Genomic DNA, 23,213 nt, shown 5'->3' on the forward strand with positions numbered 1-23,213 from the left:
TGAAAAAATTTCAAGTATCCACATCTAGCTTTTGAAAATAATAAAACACAGCTCAGATTACCAAGAAGAAAGAAGCCTTGCACGCATTTTAGGTCATATTTTCTAAGAATCTGTTAAAACATATATTCAAAAAAGACTTGAAATCAGCACAGATTGAAAAATGTACACAAAACAGCGACTATCCTGTTAATATTCTGTACATGATTTTTAATAATACTACACTTCAACAAAAAAAAAGAAATTAAACTTGGGAAATTGGTCCGTAATATTTCTGTTTGAATAATTATTTGTCAAAAATTAACAAAACTGCTTTTTAATTGTACTTATTGCATAAAAAAGCTTCCTTGCTACATTGCCATAAGTTGGGTTAAAACAATTATGAGTTTAAAATATAAATGGTAGTTTGTTAAAGTTTGAAATATATAATTAATAGAGCAAAAATATTGTATTCTTTTTGCATTTTTATTGCAAACTTTTATTGGGGAAAAATCTGAAATGGGGTAATACCCCCTCCTCCCGGAAATACGTGCCTCCCCTCTCTTTTAATTACCATATTTGCAATATGATGCGATCCTTATTGACTCTTTTTCAGAAACAAGGAAGAAATTTTTTGTTCATTTCAATGCTTTATAAAAAGTGTTACAATTATCCGAATCAAACCAAATATGCACAGTTCTGTTTGATAACTACCTGCCAACAATAATCAAACTTTATAATACACTTTTTGTTGAACCCTATGTTCCTATTGGCAAAAAACTTGGACGGGAAAAACGAAATTACTTTTTTCCCCAACATAATGCATGAAAGTAATTGTTATAGTTAGCCAATTACATCGAATGATCCCCCAACTATTTGGTATACATATATATACCGGTAGTTGCATAAATACGCGGACTAATTTTTAAACTCTTATATCTCAAGGTTCCGTGACCGGAAATAAAAAATTCCACCTCAAGTAACTCGGTAAATCTTTTGGGGTTGTTTTTGTTTTTCTTACTCGCATCTAACAAAGTCGTTTACGATGAATGACGAGGCCAAATGTCATATGTTTGCCACTCTCCTCCACGCCAGTAGGTCTGTCAAGGAGATAATCAAGGACACTGGACTATCCAGGACTACTGTGTTCAAGGTCCAGAAGCTTGTCAAGGAGGGAAAAGATCAGAAGGAGGGTGTTCGGACCAGCAGACCACGGAAAATCAATGTGGATGAGGTGAAGGAGGTCTTCACAAAAACATATGGCCACCTCAATCACCTGATTTGAATCCCCTTGACTACAGTGTGAGGTAGCAAATTGAGAAGAAGGCCTGTGCTACCTGCCACCCAAATTTGGACTCAGTGAAGGTCAGCGTCAATAAGCAATGGGCAGCTATGGAAGACCATTACATCATCAATGTGTGCAAGGCCTTCCGTGGGCGCTTGGAGGGTGTCATAGCAGCTGATGGCGGTTATATTCAGTAATTATATTAAATTTTATACCAGAATAAATTCTCTATTATATAATTCCCAAAAAAAATACGTCATACGAATTGTAATACACATTTAATTATTTGCCACAAATAGTCCGCGTAATTATGCAACTCTTTTTTTCTTGAAGAATATATACGTATAAAGTAATCACCCTTACCTGAAAGACGAAAAGTTCCACTGAGTATTCCTACCTATCTATATCATGGCCAAAAACGGAGTGGGGTATGTGTTGCTTTCCTTCATCTCATAGCTACTAGCAGCTGCTATAATGTAACGTGTTGACAGCGAAGCTGCTCTTCTTCCAAACATTCTTTTAATTGTCAGGGTTACCACGTTCATTTTCGGTTTCTTTACTACATAGCCCAAATGCAATACCCAATATAATTTACAACATTGATGATTGATTAGCAAGTTATATGTGTGAGTCCTTGTTGGGCTCAGAGAAGAATTGAGGGTTGACATTGGATTTATTCCTGCCTATATCATTACTAAATAAGAAGCGGGGTTTGGGCTTATTTTCATAATCTGCTAGCTCCTAGCAGCTCATGTAATGACACGTCATAACAGCTATTCCAAACATTATTCTAGTTGTTAGAGGGACCACGTTAATCTTCCATTTCATAGAAGAAGATCATACTATTTTCAAATTCCCACTCTTTGTCATCTGACAACCTTTTCTACGATAAAGGAAAGAAATAAAGGGGTATGCGAGAGGACCCATAGTGCCGAGGTCTCGGGAATAAAAAACTTATACCTACCAAACTAAAATATCTAGTATTATATGTAGTTAAATAACATGTGATATGAGACCATCAATTTACAACTTCCATAAAGAGAGGATTCTAAGATCTTAGAAGACAAAACATTGTATCTACAAACGAGGCCGGCTTTAGACCACTGCAACGACTGCGGTCACAGTGGTTTTCACAATTTCAATAAGCCTCCCGTTTGGTTGGAAAATACGCTATAGTTTTATTCTCCTAAAAGAGCATTTGACAAAAAAAAATATTTTAAAAACAGGAAAACTATATGATTAAAAGAAATATCCACTAAATTTATCAAAAAAGACCTCTTGAAAAAGACAATAAATAGACATTTTTCTTTCTAAAATAAAAAAATGATTGGATAAAAATTGTGATGTATTCAGGGCCCGTTTCAGGCCTAGAAGGAATGTAGTAGTACGTATTTAATCACTCCGCGACTTGTGGGTTTTCACTTATATCCCCCTCCTTCTTCCGGCAGTTTTAGATGTCGTAAACTGTACGCTTTGGATACCCGAGCATTTTCTTTGTGTGCATTATCCCGTACCCCATGCAAGCTAATTCAATAATTGTAATAAATTATAAAAAATAAACCTCAGGATGAATTTAATCAATTCAGGCGTCTCAGTTGCAAACTCATAAATTTTCTACACATGAAAGTTACAGATAAAAAAGTTTACACAGTGAGGGGTAGGAGTGGATAATTTATGACTCTACACCTCGCAAAACTATGTACAAACAAGCAGAGATTGTGTCATTCAGAATGATTTTTGAAAATAAGAAAATAACGCAAGTTAACAAAAATTATACGTACTTTCTCAAAAATCCTTCAAGTAATTTATGTTTCAAAATAATTGAACTCAAATGGACTTTGCTTTCTATACCCATTAGGAGCAAATATTATTTTTCCCATTGAATTTTAAATATTTACGCTTGCGTCGATTTTTAATAGAGCATCAAGCAAAGTAGAAATATATCTCATTGCACTATGGAACCTTCCTGTACGGTTTGTCGTTGAGTCTTTAAGTCAATTTTTTGGTTGGAGTGTTCGGCAATGAGGCAAAGTGGAACTATTAAATCATACTCCACAAAATCCACGAAAAACGATAGAACAATAGGAAGTGCCTCATAGAGCAATGAGGTATAGTGTTACTTTGATCATTGATCCACCAAAAAACAGCCTTATATCCTATATAACTCCCAAATGCGTCTTGTTAAGATTATTTTAAAATGTGGATATATATTAACCCGCATATAATTAATATTTACGAGTGCAAGATGGAAGGAATAATTAATACAAAATTTAGATGACGTAATTATTTTTCTTGATTAACTGTGGATCATGTAATTAAATAGGCTTAATCCTTGGTTTTTCTTCTTTAGATTGGATTGTATCATTTAAAATGTAGTTGAGGAAATAAATAATTGATCCATTTATTATTTTGTAAGTTTGTTCACGGAAAAATAAATAAACAGTCTATAATTTTAATTAATTGGTTATTTTAATAGTGAGAGACTTTATATAAAATTAAAAAAAGTGTTTGGTGGAAGAAAAATTGAACTCAAAAACACCGACCATATCGTTCAGCCTCGGTGTGGAAATATTATTTTTTGGTGGCGTTTCTCTACTAAGGGGTAGGAATACTTCGCCTCATCGAAGGGTGGATAGACGGGACCCTGTACCCTGGAAATCTTTGGTGACAACTTCCTTTTTATCAGAGCAGTGTACTGGAAATGTGACGTGTAATGTAGCTTCCACGCACTGAGGAGAAATTAGTATCCCGAACTCAATGTGTGTAGGTTCACAACCCGGTCGTTCCCCAAGAAGGAAATATACTTTATGTATTGTATTTGGTCTTCAAAGACGATTCCTTTGTCAGATGAAATAAATTTAATATTTTATGTGTACTTATACTTAATAAACTCAACCCCATCTGAACAATAAACGGAACCCTCAAATAAAATAAAAATGTGTTCTAGCATGACAATGATCCAAAATACAAGGGTATTTGAACAAAGGAGTGGCTCAAGATGAAACACATTAAGGTCGTAGAATGTCATATCTAGTCTCCAAACAACCTCAATTACCTCTTCATCTAAAGTATAAAAATCTCTTGAATGTCTTAATAAAACTGTAATAAATAGGAGGAAATTATTGTTTAAAATATTTGTCGTATTCTGGGCAAGGAAATTTTTCACATGGCAAGTAAAAAAAAATGACTAATGGCTATTTTTAACACCGTTAAGCCCCGTTTATAAGAGGGGAAAAAAGCAGAAAATTGAGAGTTGACATGAAAATACATTCTAATTTCTTGAATCTAGTATTTTTCATATCTGGAATATTAATTATAAAATGATTCATATTAGAAATTTAATTTAATTTCTCAATTTTTTTCCAAAAATATAATCTTCTGTGTATAAATATGTATTTTTTAAATTTGTCTCCCAAAAATTTAATTTTAAGATTAAAATTATAATAATAATAATCCTTGGGACGCCCTAGTAGAAAAATAAAATGATATTATTTAAAATATGAAAGAATAGGAATTGTCTTTGGAATTGGAGAGACAATTTCTCGTTCAGGCAGAGTAATTGTTGTGCAATGGTAATAAATACTACTTAATCATTGCAACTCAATCTGAGCAATTAAATACAAAGTGAGAAATTTTCTTTAAATATGCCCCATATCAGTGCCAAAAAGAGTATCTTTAATCAAATGAATGTTTTAAACTATAGCTTAAATTCTCGGGTATCTTAACTCATATCACAAATTTGAAAAAACAAAGCCTATAATTGTCTTAATAATGTGTCGATGAAATATTGGCCTCCATCTATAGTATACAATATCAAGTAACAAAATTAATAGTGATTTTTTCCTTTCCTTGATTTTTTTTTTCAGGATTGAAAAATAAAACATATTATTTATTTTTCAAAATTTTCATATATACAACAAAAATAAACTTCAACTAAAAAAATAATATTTGAGTAATTCGACCTCTACGACTATAATGATTACTTGATTTAAAAAGTAATCATACCTTAATTGCATATACATATATATGTAATTAGGTCATTCAGGCCAACATATGCACAGGAGGGGTAGGAGATGATTTTTTTTGTCTACAAATAATACTTAATCAGGTGGAAGTTTGACTACAATGCATTTAAATAAAAGAAAGTGTATAGAAACAATGAAAAATGTTTACATAGACCAAAAAAAACACCTTTTTCTTTTTTAACAAATTTTTTATTGAGTTACTACTAATAAAATTAAATCCTTCAACTCATAACATAATCGGAACTTAGTTTTAGTTTTTATTTGACTTACTCCCACGTCATTACCTTTGTTACATCACGTGACCTTTCCTTCAGAAAGAAATAGAAAAAGGCCACAAAACCAATCAACATAAATGTTCAGCCTAACATTGGGAAGGAGTACAAACAGAAATTGAAACAATGTTTTGAGAAAGCCAAAACCATAGTCGGCACGCTACAATTTCATCGATTTGTTCCAAAATATCAAACTCAAGTTTGAAAAACATTCAAACTGAGCAAACAAGAATAAGAACCAAAAATTGTCAGTTGAGTTGTTGTGCAAAACTATGTTTGTGCTATATATCACGAAAATCCATGGATTGGACTTGTAGAGGATATTTCCGATGATTTTGGCTACTATTTCATCAATTTTATGCATCCACGTGGCCCAAGTCAATACCTCAATTGGCCAGTGAATGTGGATATCTGCTGGATTCGAGAATCAGACATTATCGCTGTTATAAACTCTCCATTCGTTGCGATCCTGCTGCAAGAATTTGCTACCAAATCAGTAACAGCGATAGTAATAGAATAGCAAATCTATGTATGAAGTGGAAAAACCAATGAGATTGTTACTTACATGAGTCCAGACCGACTTTTGATAAAAAATACATTTCTCTATGATTTTCGTGTGCTACATATTATCTCGATGTATTTTATATAAGTTATAAAATATTGTCTCGTGAAAATGTATGATTTTCTCATAATATGAAATATAGTCATCATATAGAGCTGAGATGAAAATGATGTAATATTTATCAGTGATTTCTATATTTTGCAACCCCTGAACTTCAGCTCAAAATAACACGAGAACAAGGAAAAATACCCTTCCAGTTTGTTGATAGGTTATAGTAAACACTATGAACATTTATTTACATGCAAGGTCAGGCCAAGATCACAAGGTATTCAAGGTCAAATTATAGTTTCGAAGGTCATCACCCCTTCTTATATTCCAAATCTGAAAATGATACTGGAATTGGTTTTCTGGCTCTATTATCTTTTCAATTATAGTCCATACATCGATGTTGGTCAAGTTGTTGCAGAGATAGGGGGTTTTTAAATTTGGGGTCCAGGTCAAATTTGTCGAAAAAGTCAAAAATTCAAAAGATCATATGTTCTAAACTATTGATCCAAATCAGATAAAATTTCACAAGAGTCAGTTTCTACCCACAGGCATCAATTGTGCCATCAAAATTGGAAAGTGTAGGGTTACAGCCCTTGGGTAAACCGAGGTGGAATGACCCATTTATAGAAGTTATCCAATTCTCCCCAAATCTGGAGTTATTAATCAATCATTGTTGGGAATTAAATTTACGACGTTTAATCAAGTGCAAATTATAATTCAACCAGTCAACGTACAGAAAACTGATGGGGAGAAAAGAAGTAGAAAAATTAATAGCTGACCATAAACTGTATCGTTGTTATTTCTTGGGGATTTTTGAAGATTCTTCTTATGTGGTGTTATTATTATTTTTTAATCCCAAACAAGTAGTTAATCTATATTTTCTCATCAAGATTGAGAAAATAATAATAACTGCTTTAGAAATAAAAATTAATACGACGCTATGACTGATGAGCCCCACGGAGTACTTTTGTCTCTAGAGCACTAATTGGCTAAGCCTGAATAAAATATATTAACATATTAAATAAAATACTATGTATAATTTTAAAAGTAGGTCGGGAAAAAGTAATTTCGTATTTTACGCTTTATTTCAATGCTTAATAAGAAGTCTTACAATCATCCGATTTAAGCCAAATATGCCCTTATCCTTTATTTAACTTATTACCAACGAGAATCCGAGTTCATATTGCCATTTTCGCATAAGCCCATGTCCTTATTCTCAAAAAAACTTAGACAAACAATTTGTGCAGGCCTCTTTTGAGGCAAAGTTTGTTTCCTCAAACGCGTTGGGCATAGACAGCCATCAGTTATAGTCACTTGGCGCCAGTTTCGGACTTTAGGGCTGATACATGGAAAATTCCTATCATCCGAGCTCCCGGAGCTTCTGGGGGCTCATCAAAAATGTGTGCGGCCTGGCGTTGTCTTGATACAAAACGATTCCTCTTAAATTCATCAATGTTGGGGCTACTTCTCTTCGCCAGCTTCAAACGGTAGAGTTGTTCACAGTAAAGAGCTGAATTGAGCTTCAAAAGAATTCTACAGGCAATGTTGTACAATACTAACCCAAATAGTATCGGCCTTGTGTACATGGGAATTTTTCTTGGTCGTATTCGAAGTGTTTTTCCTTTCCCAGAAGTAAAAATGTAAAATATGGCGAATTTCTTCGTTTTAGACATCCATACTTGTTGCACGTTAATTCACAACTGATCCAACCAAGCGCAATACTGTCGCAAAGCGTTTGTAGTGTATTCTCACACCTTTACAATGTTTGATCGTATGATCTAATGTGGTTAATAATTTGTTTAAAAAAATGGGGTGAAAAATACGAAATTACTTTTTCCCCAACCTAATATTTTGAAATGTATCATTAAATGAATATGTATTACATTTTAAAAATTGTAGAGAAATAATCCGGCCATGAAAGTCTGTGAGTACTAAAGAAATGCATAGCAGTTGGTGTGATTGACTTATTTGGCTTATTAACACATGATTTCGTTACTTTTTTCTGTTCCTTTTGTGGATAAAGGTTGCGTGATACAATTAAGGTAGCGACGTGCCGTCCCTCATAGTCTTCTTCATCCCCTATTTTCCTTTCTTTCTTATTCTTAGAGAGCCGAACAGTGTGCCGGCTAAAAAGCAAATACCACCAAGGAGGCATAGAGTAGTGGCCTGGGACCACACCCGAATCCGGTCATGGAAGACCTTGCTCGTAAACCATGGATTGGAAACCATTGGTCAAAAATGTGCATATTCTGGTCTTACAGACCTATATTTGAATATTTTGTATTCATACCAACAAAGTAACAAAAGTATGTTAGTCCGAGTGTAAAAACGTATTCAAGGTGAATGTGTTCATATTCGAGTGAAAAGGAGGGGGGGAATCTGCATTAAGGTTTTGTTGTTCATTGCCTACCAAGTCAATCTAGTTGTTTTTTTTTAACCGCTATTATTATTATTATGATTGCTAATAATAATTATATGCAAGTTTGTGACGCATAATGACTTTTTGCTTTCTTTCAACTATGTATACTGTTAAATACCTTCATTTTTACGAGCCAATCAATAAGCCACCAATCAATAAACAAATTTCAAACTCCTTCCACCTCATTATTTCAAAATATAAGATCCCGTAAAATAAAATCCATTATTTTTAATGGATTTTTTAAAACTTTTCCATTAATATTTATATCCTTGTCAATCAAAACCGTACTTACATGACGGTTGTACTCGACGACTTTCATCATTTTATCCGCATTTTCGACAATTGGGCTGCCAAATAGATATGTCTTTTTTTTACATCAAAATTACCGGAAGGGAATCGACAAAACCAAAATACTGCATGATTGGGGATTTCAACAACAGAACCATAAACACTATTCACATTTTAAGGCCACCTGGCTACCGTTCTACCCTTTATCAAAGGCAAACTGTAAAATATGGCTTATTTTCTCATTATTGACACGCGCTCAAACTATACTGAGTCAAATAATTATAAAAATGTCTTTAAGTTTTTTTTAGTACGGAATCTTATCTTTCTAAGCCAATTTAGCATAAAACCATTGCAATTATACAACGCAAGATACAGATTGCAAAAGCCTTCTATTAGAAAAATAATTGATTTATTTTTACTGCAACTACTTTTAATATGGTCCCATGGCACAATAATGATTTAAATCTGTATGAGCTGATTGACACAATTTATTAATCTATAGTAAAGATTAAAAAATGAAAAAGAAAATATATCAATACTATTGAAAAGGACAGACAAATGACCTTGTCCACTTGCTTTGCAAGTGGCTCAGCTTCTTCTTGGATTTTGTCCCAAAATGTAGGTCAAGATATTGTCCTTGTTGGTACGAGAAAACTTCATCAGATTTCCTTCCAACTATTTCTTATATGGAAAAATTCAAGGAGGTGTGAGGTCAGATTTGGTGAAGAAGGTGGTCAAATCATTTTGTTTAAGTGAGTTTAAATTTATTTTTACACAGGGATTATACTTTCAAAGTATAATGAGCTGGCGTTTTATAGTCCAAAAGGCAAACATCTTAGTTTTAGAAGGCTTAATGCACCTATGTAACATTTGCCTTCAAAAACTACAAATAGACCTTGTCATACCGTATGGAATCCTTTGCTTGTGGAGTATCATGATTTCATTCCTTAATCTTTCAGCTTCGACATGGAGATAAATTACTTTTTTTTTTACATTTAAACAACTAATCCTTGTTATCATGTAAAAAGAAGCTTCAATCTTTACATATAATGTGGGGATATTTGTCATTAATATATATATATAACCTGGTCTAACGGCCAATTGACACAGATAATTAACTTGGGACATGTGTAGAAGCAGGTATCTTACATAGTATTAAAATAATTTTGTGTGTGTGTGTGATGTACGTCCCGCGTAGAAACACAATGATAAAAAAACATTTATTTCAAAAACGGAGACATATACTGACTTTAGACAAAAAATAAAAGTTGTTCAGAATTATGATATATGTACATAAGGCCATCTTTAGTTCTGATCAACCCAGATTCCTGGGCTCTAGAGGGCAAGTTTGATCTTTTCTAATAAGTTGACTTTTTTTCTAAAACAAGATCGATTCCCCGTGTCTGAAAGTTTTGTTTAAGGTATGGGTTGTCGATTCGAAAATGGCAAAAAAAAAATTAAAAAACAACTGAATTATTGTACTTACGGAAAAACGGAGAACGCATATTAAATACGAATTAAAAAAGAGATATAAGAAGTTGATGAGCGAGTATATCTAAGTATGTATTTTCAATCTTTATTATGGTTGAAGAAGGAACATGGCAAGTTAGCAATGACAAGGACAATAAATAAATCACAGGGTCAAACATTTGAAAAAATTGCTTTATATTGACAAAAATCAGTATTTTCCCATAGACAATTATATGTTTGCATTTTCAAGAGTGTCAAAAGGGAGCTTAGATTTGATTATATTTAAATTAATTGGACAAAGAACAACTAAAAATGTTCCATACAAGAAGGTTTTACAATAGAAATTTACCTATTATATAACTATAGTTTATAATAAATCGTTTTAGTTTAGAATTTAAACATAATTAAGCTTAATATAAATAAAATCTTTTTAATTTTTCATTGGCTATCTTTAAGAAAGCGTGTTTATGCTACTTTACTTTAATATTTTATTACTCACGAATATTTTGTATATACGAGTATATATAGTCTTAATTACAAAGAACCTTCGAAAGTACTGAATAAGGCTGTACTCCAACTAAGTTACTAACGATGAATCCCTCATAGAAGCAATAGCAGGCAAGGGGACCATTTGATCCCTAATTTTTTTTTAAGGCAATATTTAAAAGTTGGATCATAATGTTTTGCAATCAATATATGACGTCATTTGTATTAGCTGATATCCCTGGTGATGAATTAAAGCGTAGGGAAGCAAACTATTTATCATCCTATGTGATGTGAACGTAATCATTCCTTTTTGAGTTTTCGAGACAAATAATGACGTCACAAAAGCTATGAAGCACTTTGTTTACAGAGTCATACATCTTATACAAAAGTAATCATACAAAAATAGGACGATTCGAAATTACCGTCAACTGTGATGGATGTACAGAATCCGACCAAAACTTGTAGTAGGGTTTGATTACGATTTTATCTTTGTTAAGTTAAAAGGTTTCATTATACAATCAAACAACAATACAAAAATAAACACATTTTGTTTTGATCCCGTGTCTGTAAGTGTAAAAATGTAGGATCAACTATAAAAAAGACGACGCGTTTGTCATTTCCTCTGCGCTGGTGTTTTCTTCTTCTGTGCCCAGAAGGCTGCAGACCGTTGGCATTTCCATCCCAACTGCCTATAACATCAAGAAGTCCATAAATAACCCCCCCTCCTTCAAAAAACAAGAGAGAGCCATAAATTTTTACAACAACAGTATGGCTTACTCCTGCTCTTGTGGCCCTGTTCCAGCCTGGATCTCAACCCTTTGGACTTAACAGTTAGAAGAGTCTTGGAGAATAATGTGTGCTGCACATCTAATCCAAATTTGGACAGTCAATCTGTTCACTAGCGTATCTATATGTACTCTTATTGTTTGTGAAGAAGGACATATTGAATACAAAATATACTAAATATGCTATTCAAAAATCACAAATAGGTTTTGAGTTTGTGCTTCCTTGATTCCATACAAATTCCGTTTATCGTAATTTAATCAAGCTACTGTAAAGTTTAAGTAAACACTCTGTATGATTAATGACAAGGTAGAAACGTGTACTCGCAAATAAATGACGACCTAAATATTTTTGCATTAATATGTGTTTATTTTTTAAATTGATGTTCCGGGTAGGAGTCCACGGGGAAGATTATTAGCCGTACTCAATCCTACCCTCTACATACGAGTAATTATTGAACTTATATAACGTCAAACCTAGTAGAACGGCTACTTTTTTTAAGCGGTTCACCGGTTTTTATGGTCATATCTGATTTTCAAAATTTAAAATCCTTACAAAATAAAAAACTTGCTGAAAACTAGGGGCCACTTGCACTAAGGGTTCGCTTTTTTGGCTTCCCTTTCCTGACCGCTTATTACAGGTTTGATATTATGTAGTATATATAATAACTAAGTAAATAGCTTGTTAAACAAGATTAAGATTATTACATTTACTTTTTTTTTTTTAAATGTAGTAACATATATAAGGAAAAAAACTTGTTAATTCTTTCAAGGGCTCTTGAATCTATTTTCTTTTCTTTCTTTTGCCTGAATACGTTAAAAAAAAAAAAGACATCTTGGAAAAAAGATTAGTTTATTTTTTCTTTTTTTAGAAAAAAAGAAAAGAAAAACTATTGATTAGGTTACATAATTCATTTAAGGCCTTTTTTTGCTCCTTAAAAAGATAATCAAGGAAAGCTAATTGAAAGTTAACTTTCGAGATACTTAACGTTTTCATACACAATACCTGTATAAATATGTTGTGTACAAGTTATAACTTTGTATAAGTTGTAGCTTCAGCAGATTATTTAAGTAGCAACAAAATATATATAGATGTGCAATGTTTCCTAATTCTACCCCGGAAAAGGGTTTTTATTGTTCTAACATTTTTGAGGAATTTGTTGAATTTTTGAGGCAAATTTTATTCAAAATTTATATTTCCTCAAATTCTGTGTAAATAAAGGCTATCAATATAAATTTGTTAAAATAAAGCAGAATCCAATTAGTATACGATAATACAACTGAGTCACGAGTAATAAGGACTTATTTTGCATGAATTAGTACCACCTGTTCATTCAGACTATTTATTACCTGCACGACAGAACAATTTGCCTGTCCCAGGCAGTGAAACAAGCCTTAAAGAAAATCCATCTATCGAGTAAATTGACCGTATAAATTTGGTATTTATAAACAAACATACATAATTTTTTTTAAAAGTCAATCTAGTAAATAGATTATGTTTATGATCATAGCAAAATTTGTATATAGAGACTTAAATATTTAAAGTTAAATATCTCAGTTCAAAAATTGGTTCAGGTAACTAGTTTTCTAGCTGGGTTAACGATATGTGATTTTTTAGTCTGACTCTTATTGTGTCTTACTGTTTTTATTTTCATTCTCTCCCCCAAACCTCTCAATCGGTCCATATAGTCAAAATATATTAATGTGGGCAAAATTATAGCATTTCAGTGGACTTCAGATATGGACGCCCTTGGTTCTCAATATTTACTGATGACGTTTTTATTTTTAAACACAAATGAAAGGCAAACTTACCGTGAAGAGTGCCGTATAGTGGACCAAATAATGGTTCTTTTGTAAATAACGTATTTAGAATACATTAAATATTAAACCAGTAAAAGTTATTTGGAATAGAATTAATGCTATTAAAAAAAAAATCAATATAGTCTAAAACATTCAGAAGCAATGACTACCATTAAATACTAATTAAAGTTTTTAATATTTTGCAGTGTGGAGTTTTATTATGAAGGGGAAAAAGCAAAAGGGTGAGATTAGTAAAGGTCAATCATTGATTTTTAAGGGCCACTCTAATGTATACAAAGGGTTTTCACTGACGTCATAAGATCCCTCATAAGTATACGCCTTTTGAGGACTCAAAAATTATATTTGTACTTTATAAAATAAACAAATTTCCAATTTATCTCAATCAGCTTTATTATTGACATCAAGTAGTCTTCAATAGAGGTTTTAAGAATTTTTTTAATTCTTAAAGTGTGTGCACTGAAAGTGCTCAGGTATAATTTAGCAGGCATTTCTTCTTCCTTTTTATTATTATTATTGTCCTTACGAGCCTCGTTTGATGGGTTTTGATTTCTTCTGTTTGGCACTCGTTTGAATCGAGGAAGTGGGAATATTTTCAAAAATTGGACGAAAAATAATTTCCTATCTTGATTAAACAATATTTTTATGAAAGACAAATTCCCTCATGAGACTAAAAAGAAGCGAGATAATCATTAGGGGGACTCTGCACCTTCGATTAGAAGAGTTTATAAATGGTTTCAAAATTTTCAGAGTGGCCATATGGGCACAAGTAACGCTGAACGTTCTGGACGCCCTGTTGAGGTTACCACTCCAGAAATCATTGATAGAATCCATGATGATGGATGACAGAAGAGTGAAGGTGCAGGATATTGCAAGCACTGTGTACATCTCGAGTTGTAACCCTATTTTCATTAATTTTGTGAGCTCAACTTCTGAGATGTGACCTGGTGCATTGCTGTGATGGAAAAGTACATTTTTGTAAGCCAATGCTGAGCGGTTTTTTTTTTGCAGCTCGGTTCTAAAACGGTCCAAACCGCAACTTAAATAGTTTTTCCCTTTTCCAAATAGTCGATGAGGATTATTCCTCGCAAATCCAAAAGACAGTAGCCATAATCTTTCTGGCCGATTTCTCGATTCAAACAAATTCCAAACAGAAAGGAATAGACTGATCTGGCTAAACGTTGGATAGTGTTCCTCCAAGAAATATTAATAACTAAAAATAACCTCAATAACGATAGTAGTGTGATCTCTCGGACTTTTCAAACAAATTTCTTTTGTAGCAAATTTATAATTTAAAAAAATATATAACAAGTAACATGCATTAATAATAATCGAAAGGATAAAATTATACGTGCTGAATAAGTGCGTAAGGACTTTAATGGTCCCACATTTAACTGTTAAATGCTTTTTTTAAGCCTGAAAATAATTTTTTTAGGTGAAAAACGATTCATAGAAATCATGTAAAAAAATTATAAAAAAAGATTTTTTGAATATTTTATTCTTGTTATTATTAATTACCAACTCAGCGAGTTTTCTTATGCAAAATAATGCAAAATTTGAATCACACGTACTTACTTTGTTTATCATATAAAAGAAGTTACAAATTGACCCATTACACATAAATATTATATAAAAAGGTGGGTTTTTTGTATGTATTCAAGGGTTAAAGCGATTTGGTGGAAAGTGATATTTGAATTAGATTGGAGCGATATATCCTAAAAATCCCCATGGAATATCTAATTTAGTAAATATATATTTTTGATCTAGTAAGGACGAGAAAAGTAACAAAATACTAGAAACATATCCAATTTTTTCTCCCATTTTAATAGTTAATTTATTGTCTACAATACGAAAGTAAGATTGTATAACGATGTAATAACATATTTTTAATACATTTTATAGGAATATAAATTTTATAGACATTAATGATTCAGTCCTTTTATTTATTGGTCCCATATTGACATCCAATAATTCACTATTTTCCTTCATATTAATGAAAAGGAGTTTTCATTTTTATAAATCTTGGTTGTTTAGACTCCCAAAATGGTAGAAATCCACAATGCTAACGTCACGTGAACACGCCTTATAGGTCAGTATGTAATAAAGGGGACAAACGACAAAAAATAAATATTAAGCAAACTAAAAAACACAACTGTATAAGACATAGGCGAAGTATGCCTTCCCATTTTTGTGGAAGAAGGATGCAGATGCTACCTTTGGCCAAAGAAACATTCGGGGACAACTTTATTTTCACTCAAGACGACAGAGCTCCGAGTCATCGCTCTGCTAAGGCTCCGGCCTTCCTCAAATACTACATTCAAAACTTTTGGGACTCCAACATGTGGCACCCCTCTTCCCCAGACACGAAACCCTTAGACCACTCTATCTAGGCATGTCTGGAGGAGAGGTTGCGTGCTACTCCTTACAGGAGTGCCCATTCTCAAGAGGCTTTCCTCAGGAAGGGTTAAACCAAGCTCAAGTATGACTACATAGTGCAGGTCTGCAAGGGAATATAACCCTCGTATTGAGGCAATTATTCGTGCAGAGGGCTCACAAAGTGAATGAAAGTTGTGCCGAGCAGTATTTTCAGATGATTTAGTAAAATAAATGCCTTCACTAAGCCTCTCATTTAAATTTGACTCTTGAAAAATTGAAAATAATAAAAAGTGTACCATTAGATAAGAGCAACCCTGTAGATGACTTCACTCATCAATAATGGGTAGATAGAAGTTCGGGTACAACTTTGTTGACACTCAAGGCGGAGCTCTGGGTCATCCCACCGCTGAGACCTGAGCCCTCCTCAGAGACGATATTCCGGACATTTGCGACCACAAAATGTGGTCACCCTCTTTCCCACTTAATTTTTTTTTATCATTATAACTTGGTTTTATGTTGACGAGCCACATATTCTACATTTTATTTAAATTACGACAACTCATGGAATTATCAGCATTGGATTGTACATTAATTGTATGTCAAAAAAATAACATTTAATTTAACGATTTGTTCATTAATATTCTGAATTCTTTTTTTAATAAGTGTTTGTATTGTTTCAAAATAAGGGGGAAATATTATGTTAATTGTTGAATCATGTTATGTACAACATTTAGGTATGTTCATGTAATTTTTTCTTACTTCTTACGCTTGAGTAATCAGGCTACTAGTAGTCAGTTTGTCTAAAATGGGATGAATAATAAATATTATTATTAATTATCTCATTAAATCGTGACCGCTGTGGCTAAAATATATCCCTTGTTTTGGGACTTGAAACATTATTTATATTTAATTTAACTATATTTACTATTAATTTCTATAATAGTTCATTAATCATTATAAAAAAAATGGAGTCCGGATTTTATTTGTTTTCATCAACAATTAATTATCAATTTCTATCGGCAAGTTATTCTCATTATTCCTTGAAATAATTAGAAATTGATAGATTGTTAATCAATGCAAATCAAGTATCAAAAAAGGGCAAACTATAGTTATTATTAACTCATCTCAAATTAAGTAATTTTTTAGAGGTTAAGAGTAACTTTCTGACAATCTTATGATGTAGCAATGATGTACAACACATAGTTAGCTGTCGATTGGTTAAAAAAATTGTACTAGTAGCCAGTATGAGCACACAGAAAGAAAAAAGGATTCAGATCCCAGAGCTCCTTCGCGCAGGATTGTCCCAGAAGGTCATCTGAGAGCAGATTGGTGCCTCGAGGAAGAAGATTTACAATGTCTACATGCGGTAGAAGGTCGAAAAGGACATAAGACACTCTCCATGATAAGGTAGGAAACCTTCCATGTCTGTCAACCGTCTAAACTCGACCTTGAAGAAAAAGCCGAATCGCTCAATTGCAGACATGTGCAGGGAAATGAAAAATTCCCCATTAACAGTGTCCAGGGCTCTAAAAAAAAGCAGGAGGAAAGTCTCTGTCACGTATTCCTCGGCCTCTGTTCACATAACACCAAAGAAAAGTCCGTGTGGAGCGTGCAAAAAAGATTCTGAACTACCTCTAGGGAACCTGTGTACTCATTGTGATCTTTTCTGATGATAAAACCCTTACTATTGACCCTGTTTTCAACAGGCGGAATGACATTTGAGGATAAGAGCAGCGATATCTCTCCCCCACCAAACAGACTGCTTCAGTGATGATGTTAAACCTCGTTACATCCTACGGGAAGTACATTAATCCCGTATGATTCCCTTTAGGATATAGGCTGAAGGCTGATAAGTACGTCAAAATTCTTGACACCAATCTTATCCTATGGATGAAATCCATCGTTAACAAATCTCCCTGGTTGTTCCAACAAGATGGAGCACCTGCCCAAACTGAATTATATATGTATAATACTAGACGTTTGAGTAATTACCAACTATTAAGTTGTACCATTCCTTTCATTCTGATCTATAAAAATCGTCTTGAACATTGACATCGCTATCATAGAGATCATTCACGACCTCTAGTCTATCTTGGGTTTTTCCTGTCTCAGCTGCTGCCTAGCACCCTATGAACTAACTTCAAAAATTTAGAGGCCTATCATTTCTTAGTTGAACGGATTCACGGGCAACGTTTGGGACAATTTCTATCAATCAATATTGTTCAGAGGGATCGTTCTTAATGGAGGGAGGGGGAAGAGGTCGAAATACGTTACGTCACAGTAAAATATGGATTTTAGAAAGTAATTTAATGATAGAACAATTCAAAATATTTGTGAAAAGGGCAATTTCGTGAATAAACTTCTGAATTTCCTATTAAATAATTTAATTAAAATGTATTCGATAAACAATTAGAGTAAAAAACAAAAACAATTTAGTATTAAATGTTGGGTCAAATCTTTTACAGTAGTCAAGTAGACCACTTGTCACTAGTATAATATGTAAAGGACAATTGTTTGTTGAATTTATCATTTGACAGTTCATGGTGCTATGGAGTCTCTGGTTATTATTATGCAATAATTAGGTTGTAATTTTTGATTGATATTTGTTTTAAAAGAGAAAAGAATTTGAAACTTACCGATTTTTTGTTTCCATTTATTTATGCGGACTCTTAATTCTATATATTATATACTCGTATACATTAAAATCATGTCACTTGCGTCTTTAACAAAAAAATAATAGTGTGTGAGTCCGGATGAATATATCTAAACACATTCAAATTTATTTCTTCTTTTTTAACTCGTTTCTTCTCTTGTTCCTTCGTTCATGTATATTTTTCTACTTCAGGAGGAAAAAAATAAATTCCCTTGTTATACGAAGGAACGAGGAGGGTAAAACTCTGTTTTCTTTGTGTTTTTTGTTAGCGCGCGAAAAAATGTTTAGATACATATTTATTAGTTGATCAAGAATGCCTTGCAATACGATTTGTACTCGTGCGGTGGATATTTTATGAGTAAGCGTCTGCTCTCTATGGTCCGCTTTTTTTCTATGGTGCTTTTTCCTTCTCTCCGAGTTTTAATTGTATTTATGAAAATATATATACTATTGAGGTGACATGCGAGAAAACGTCGTGTTTTCCTATTTTTGTGCCCATATCACCCCCTCCTTCCCACCTTGTCTACAACTACTACTCGTGATAATTGTACATTGTCGATTAGTCCGTTTCACGGTCATCTGTCAATACACAAGCAAGTCTGAATGTTTTTTCTCAAAAAAGAGTGTAAATTACATTTGTATTCTTCTATGCTGAATCATCGTTAATTTCTACAAACAAATTATATTATAAATCCTTTGAATACGTCACAAATTGTCTTAAAGTGGCCACAATTGATCGTCACAATACAAAAAATGATACTTTAATATATATTATTTGAAAAGAGGGGCCCATTAAGCCTCATAATTCAAATACAGTTTTTTCAAACTATACTTACAATTCTATGTTATCTACACTCATCCAAAAAATTTGAATATTTTCCTTGGACAGGTTTTCATCAAAGGAAGAACATTACCTCTATCCTCTGCTAGCCAACGGTCATTTTTTTGGGCTGTAGGCTGCATTTAAGGTAAAGTTTGATTCATCAATGAATATATTTATGAGGCTTAAAATTTGATTTACAAATTTGACAGATTTTCTTGCTTCTTTGAAACCTAATGCCCTTCATCTTTGTGGTAAGAAAGTGACGCCTTCCCTTTTAGTAGGGCATCAAGTCTATGTCGTCCTTGATGCCCCTGGTCACCGTCCTCTTACTGATAGACCTCCTCTGAGTATGAGGAGCCATTAATATGCTAGGATTTGCTTTGATGGACCTTTCGAGTCCAGCCAAGAGGTGGCTTGTACGCTTTTTGGGTTTTTGTGAAGAACATGAGGAATGGGAAAGCTCATTAACCACCTTCAGTCACTTGGAGACATTATATACGGGGATTTTGGCATATTTTGGGACTTTTATGATGTCTTTAGTATCGTTGCTGGCCTCAAACAATTCTACAATGACTTTACGTTTATTTTACATATATAAATAACTAATGATGAAAATCCTGTGGACAATGGTATTGTTATAAAAAAAGAAACCGAAAATGAACATGATAGCCCTGACAATTTGAAGAATGTTTTGGAGGAGAGAAAGAATAATGCCCATGACGTCTCCTTAGATTATGATACTAGAATGATTTCTTTCAAAATTGCATATGGATTACATCAACTTTAATCTTAAACTAATTACCCTAGTAAACAAACTTTAGCCCTTGGATTGAGGTGGTGTATTCCTGATTGCTTTTTCCTCACGAAAATATGAAAATAACCCCTAAATATATTTTATTGTGGTCAAAAGAGATATTTATATGTCTGTTTTTATTGTAATCACACATGAAATCCAAAACGGTCTAACAAATCAGTCTGAAAATTTAGCAAATAGATTTTTAAAATAACCAAACATGTTCCTATGATATTTTTTGGGACCTTTAACATAATTAAGAGGCTGTTTTTGACTAGAATAATTTTTTCTACGTTTGTTTCTGTTTCATGCCTTTTTTTTGTCTCTTTTATTCTACATTTATACTTTGTTTCTAATTCCCTCTATTAAGCCCTACAACGTGGGAACCTTCTGCTAGTATGTACACATAGAGCGTTTTCATGTGACGTCAGTATTGTTGATATCGGCCATTTGTGGGGAGATTTTGCAGTTTTATAAGAATGAAAATACTTTTTTTTTACACATATGAAGGAAATGCTCAACAATTTGATGTCCAATTGTGACGTATAAATAAAAAGACATTTGCCGAATTGCTTATAAAAAAATTACCCCTCTAGTCCCAAGTTTTATTATATATTAGCGATGGAATCCGGTATTGCCCGGAATAATTAGGTATCGGGTAAGATACAAATTTTAATATAATAGACAACTTCCTAAAAAAATCATACATGGAGGATTATTTTTTGAACAGTTTAAACAACAAGCTAGAGACTGTGACACCCTTTCCGGATAATATATTCTTTTGGATTAGCTCATATCCTACTTGTTAAAGATTGTGTGGTATTGGTTTTATTTATTCGGTGCAGCCGAGTCTGGGAACCGGTCCTTCTGACTGTCATGAATATAACTTATTTAAAAAGTATATATATATATAATTTGAGAGACGTCATTAAGAACCGAACTTTATAAGTTTTAGAACTGATATGCAGGACTGAACTCCCAAATTAGTTATTGATGACAAATTGATAAAATATATCCCAGTTAACATAAACCCAGTGGTATGGTGGAAGGATAATTTAAATAAATTTCCAAGCTAGCTTGTCGATACATCGCAACTACAGGTACATCAGTATCAAGCAAAATATTGTTTTCTACAGCTGGCTATATTATGACTGCTAATCGGTCTTGTTTATTACCCCGAAATGTATGAATAATATGATGAAATAATCCGTCTTTACATTTTATATCAAGCTGGTTTTTTTTGATAAATTAAGTTTATTCGTAATGAAAAGAAATTATTAAATAATAAAATATCGAAAAAAACCTGAAAAGTACATTAATTCTATTTAAAAGAACCATTTTACAAAATAAGGTACCGAACCACATACCGTCCCATCCCTAATGCTTTCTGTTCATTTTTGAGTGCAAGAACGGAAAAATCAGAGAAAGGATTTCCTTTGGCTGTTTATAGCTACTGATTTGCCGTGAGATGAATTTTTCTGCGTGAGTATTTTCGAGTTTGTAAAAAAATAAAATAAAAATTCGAGGAACACTTTTTGTCCCTACAAAAAACCCTTCGTAAAAAAAATCATATTTTTTAAGCAATAAAATAACTTGTGATTATTTTTTTTTCCTAAGTTATGTTCCAAAGATTAATCTAAAAATTAGTTTTAACTAATTGAAATCGTGGTCACAAGCATACTAAAACAATTTAAATAGTCAATACATCAATATTTTGTCCGGCTATAACTTAAAGCCAATATGGTTTTGGTGGCACTGGAGCTTATAAACAAATATTACATTTGAAACGAACAAGGATTTAGGGTACACATTACAGAAAAGTTAAAATATTTGTACCTGCAGGAAAAAATAAATTCTAAATTTAACAGAGAAAGGCAGGATTATATACATATTGGTTTGTTTTTTGTTTTTTTTTGTCCGAAAATTTTTAATTTTTCAAAAAAAAATTCACAACAGCTACTCACAAAAAAATTTCAAAAATTATATTTCATTTATTAAATTTTCTTGTAAAAAGGAAAAATTCCTTATTTTAGGGAGGGCTACCCCTTTCCTGCGAACTACCCTGAAAATCCGTCAGTCCAGGAAAATTTACATATTGTAATTCTTGAAAATGAAAGATTATATACATATACAAATTTGGGGGGGGCGTTTTTTTTAATCCAATTTTTTTTATTTCAACATCGTTGTTTCTGACTAAATTATTATATTTTTTTAGTTTTTTGCATTACTTTAATTTATAGACTCAATATATTTTTATGTAAATTTGTAAATGGCAGGCCTGAATTACTTTACAGAAGTTTAATCCCTTTGTCCCTTTGCAATAGAATAAAAAGCCATCCTTATCCAAGAAATTGAATCATTTGTAGTTGGGATTGTTTAATATTTTAACCAAATAAAAATAATAAAGCTTTAAAACCACTTGGGTATTCCCACTGGTTAAGAACTATGGTTAAATATGGTTACTACTAAAAATATCAAGCGGTTATTAATATTTTTGTCATTCTTGTGGAGAGAACATACAAAATACTATTTTGCTATAAGGGGCCTCAATAAGATTATTTTTTTTGGAGGGCAGGGGCTTGGTTTTTGCAACTATTTTGAAAAAAAGTAATTAATATCTTCTTTTTTTTAAGAAATTAATTTTTTTGGAAAAACAGTTCAAAAATTTAATGTCAACGATGAAAATTTAAAAAAAAAATCTCAAAAACTCGCAGCTATTCACAAAAAATTATATTTTTTAGAAATTTTTTCAAAAATCCACAGCTATTCACAAAAAATTATATTTTTTTGGAGATGAATTTATAAAATTCACAGTTATTCACAAAAACGAATAATTTATTCCTTATCAAATATTAAATTATTTAGAAAAATTTCATAAATTAAATTTCTAATATAAAAATTTTTCAGGAAAAAATTTCAAAAATATATATTTATTCAGAGAAAATCATACTTATTATTTTTTTTAATTTGAAGAATTAAATTAATATTCAAATATTAAATTTCTTGAAATAAAATTTCAATTATTAATTTTCTCGTAAAAAGCAAAAATTCTTTCATTTTAAATATCATTTTGCCAATGCCGATACAGATTCCAGAAAAAAAAACCTCGATTCCAATTAATTGTTCCATCACTAGTT

General features: G+C 32.3%; 1 protein-coding gene across 5 annotated transcripts in view; it reads right to left on the minus strand.

Annotated features, from left to right (window-relative positions):
- LOC121131956 (band 7 protein AGAP004871) overlaps positions 1-18,717 on the minus strand; it is a 129,910-nt gene extending 111,193 nt beyond the window's left edge. For 2 of the 5 annotated variants that reach the window (XM_071894083.1, XM_071894082.1), the window contains exon 1: positions 18,444-18,650. The gene's annotated coding sequence lies outside the window, so the exon portion shown is untranslated. Of the gene's footprint in view, positions 1-18,443 lie in introns of all 5 variants that reach the window. The other 3 variants (XM_040727366.2, XM_071894081.1, XM_071894084.1) reach the window with 3 other exon arrangements.
- Positions 18,718-23,213: the final 4,496 nt, after the last annotated feature.

Source organism: Lepeophtheirus salmonis, chromosome 1, assembly GCF_016086655.4.
Source record: "Lepeophtheirus salmonis chromosome 1, UVic_Lsal_1.4, whole genome shotgun sequence".
NCBI classification, from domain to species: domain Eukaryota; kingdom Metazoa; phylum Arthropoda; class Copepoda; order Siphonostomatoida; family Caligidae; genus Lepeophtheirus; species Lepeophtheirus salmonis.